We start from the raw sequence: 3,422 nt of genomic DNA, 5'->3' as shown, positions 1-3,422 counted from the left end.
ATAAGAGATACAGCCAAAACAAGCGTAATCTGTGATCACTTTTATTTCCTACCAAAAACCGATATTTTGAGTGAAAACATTAAAGTCCGTTTTTCTCGAAAACTATAAGAGATACAGCGAAAACAAGCGTAATCTGTGATCACTCTTATTTCCTACCAAAAAACCGATATTTTGAGTGAAAACACTAAAGTCCGTTTTTCTTGAAAACTATAAGAGATACACCCAAAACAAGCGTACTCTGTGATCACTTTTATTTCCTATCAGAAAACCGATATTTTGAGTGAAAACATTAAAGTCCGTTTTTCTCGAAAACTATTAGAGATACAGCCAAAACAAGCGTAATCTGTGATCACTTTTATTTCCTACCAAAAACCGATATTTTAAGTGAAAACATAAAAGTCCGTTTTTCTCGAAAACTATAAGAGATACAGCCAAAACAAGCGTAATCTGTGATCACTTTTATTTCCTACCAAAAACCGATATTTTGAGTGAAAACATAAAAGTCCGTTTTTCTCGAAAACTATAAGAGATACAGCCAAAACAAGCGTAATCTGTGATCACTTTTATTTCCTACCAAAAACCTATGTTTTGAGTGAAAACATAAAAGTCCGTTTATCTCGAAAACTATAAGAGATACAGCCAAAACAAGCGTAATCTCTGATCACTTTTATTTCCTACCAAAAACCGATATTTTGAGTGAAAACATAAAAGTCATTTTTCTCGAAAGCTATAAGATTTACAGCCAAAACAAGCGGAATCTGTGATCACTTTTATTTCCTACCAAAAACCGATATTTTGAGTGAAAACAAGCATAATCTGTGATCACTCTTATTTCTTACCAAAAAACCGATATTTTGAGTGAAAACATAAAAGTCCGTTTTTCTCAAAAACTATAAGAGATACAGCCAAAACAAGCGTAATCTGTGATGACTTTTATTTCCTAACAAAAAACCGATATTTTGAGTAAAAACATTAAAGTTCGTTTTTCTCGAAAACTAAAAGAGATACAGCCAAAACAAGCGTAATTTGTGATCACTTTTATTTCCTACCAAAAATCGATGTTTTGAGTGAAAACATAAAAGTCCGTTTTTCTCGAAAACTATAAGAAATACAGCCAAAACAAGAGTAATCTGTGATCACTCTTATTTCCTACCAAAAAACCGATATTTTGAGTGAAAACATTAAAGTCCGTTTTTCTTGAAAACTATAAGAGATACAAAAAAACAAGCATAATCTGTGATCACTTTTATTTCTTACCATAAACCGATGTTTTGAGTGAAAACATAAAAGTATGATTTTCTTGAAAACTAATAGAGATACAGCCAAAACAAGCGTAATCTGTGATCACATTTATTTCCTACCAGAAAACCGATATTTTGAGTGAAAACATTAAAGTCCGTTTTTCTCGAAAACAATAAGAGATACAGCCAAAACAAGCGTAATCTGTGATCACTTTTATTTCCTACCAAAATCCGATATTTTTTTGAGTGAAAACATTAAAGTCCGTTATTCTCGAAAACTATAAAAGATACAGCCAAAACAAGCGTAATCTGTGATCACTTTTATTTCCTACCAAAAACCGATATTTTGAGTAAAAACATAAAAGTTCGTTTCTCTCGAAAACTATAAGAGATAGAGCCAAAACAAGCGGAATCTGTGATCACTCTTATTTCCTACTAAAAACCGATATTTTGAGTGAAAGCATAAAAGTCCGTTTTTCTCGAAAACTATAAGAGATACAGCCAAAACAAGCGTAATCTGTGATCACTTTTATTTCCTACTAAAAACCGATATTTTGAGTGAAAACATAAAAGTCCGCTTTTCTCGAAAACTATAAGAGATACAGCCAAAACAAGCGTAATCTGTGATCACTCTTATTTCCTACCAAAAAACTGATATTTTGAGTGAAAACATTAAAGTCCGTTTTTTTTGAAAACTATAAGAGATACAGCGAAAACAAGTGTAATCTGTGATCACTTTTATTTCCTACAAAAAACCGATGTTTTGAGTGAAAACATAAGAGTATGTTTTTCTTGAAAACTAAAAGAGATACAGCCAAAACAAGCGTAATCTGTGATCACATTAATTTCATACCAGAAAACCGATATTTTGAGTGAAAGCATAAAAGTCCGTTTTTCTCGAAAACTATAAGAGATACAGCCAAAACAAGCGTAATATGTGATCACTCTTATTTCCTACCAAAAAACCGATATTTTGAGTGAAAACACTAAAGTCCGTTTTTCTTGAAAACTATAAGAGATACCGCCAAAACAAGCGTACTCTGTGATCACTTTTATTTCCTATCAGAAAACCGATATTTTGAGTGAAAACATAAAAGTCCGTTTTTCTCGAAAACTATAAGAGATACAGCCAAAACAAGCGTAATCTGTGATCACTTTTATTTCCTACCATAAACCGATGTTTTGAGTGAAAACATAAAAGTATGTTTTTCTTGAAAAGTAATAGAGATACAGCCAAAACAAGCGTAATCTGTGATCACATTTATTTCCTACCAAAAGCCGATATTTTGAGTGAAAACATAAAAGTCAGTTTTTCTCGTAAACTAATAGAGATACAGCCAAAACAAGCGAAATCTATGATCACTTTTATTTCCTACCAAAAAACGATATTTTGAGTGAAAACATAAAAGTCCGTTTTTCTCGAAAACTATAAAAGATACAGCCAAAACAAGCGTAATCTGTGATCACTTTTATTTCCTACCAAAAACCGATATTTTGAGTGAAAACATAAAAGTCCGTTTCTCTCGAAAACTATAAGAGATAGAGCCAAAACAAGGGTAATCTGTGATCACTTTTATTTCCTACCAAAAACCGATATTTTGAATGAAAACATAAAAGTCCGTTTTTCTCTAAAACAAGCGTAATCTGTGATCACTACCAAAAACCGATTTTTTGAGTGAAAACGCAAAAGTCCGTTTTCTCGAAAACTATAAAAGATACAGCCAAAACAAGCGTAATCTGTGATCACTTTTATTTCCTACCAAAAACCGATATTTTGAGTGAAACTATAAGAGATAAAGCCAAAACAAGCGATGTTTTGTGTGAAAACATAAAAGTCCGTTTTTCTTGAAAACTATAAGAGATACAGCCAAAACAAGTGTAATCTGTGATCACTTTTATTTTCTGCCAAAAACCGAGGTTTTGAGTGAAACTATAAGACATACAGACAAAACAAGCGTAATCTGTGATCACTTTTATTTCCTACCAAAAACTGATGTTTGTTTTCTCGAAAACTGTAAGAGATACAGCCAAAACAAGCGTAATCTGTGATTACTTTTATTTTGTACCAAAAACCGATATTTTGAGTGAAAACATAAAAGTCAGTTTTTCTCGAAAACTATAAGAGATACAGTCAAAACAAACGTAATCTGTGATCACTTTTATTTCGTACCAAAAGCCGAT

This window comes from Lucilia cuprina, chromosome 5 (genome assembly GCF_022045245.1).
Source record: "Lucilia cuprina isolate Lc7/37 chromosome 5, ASM2204524v1, whole genome shotgun sequence".
Lineage (NCBI taxonomy): Eukaryota > Metazoa > Arthropoda > Insecta > Diptera > Calliphoridae > Lucilia > Lucilia cuprina.
This window is presented reverse-complemented; position numbering follows the sequence as displayed.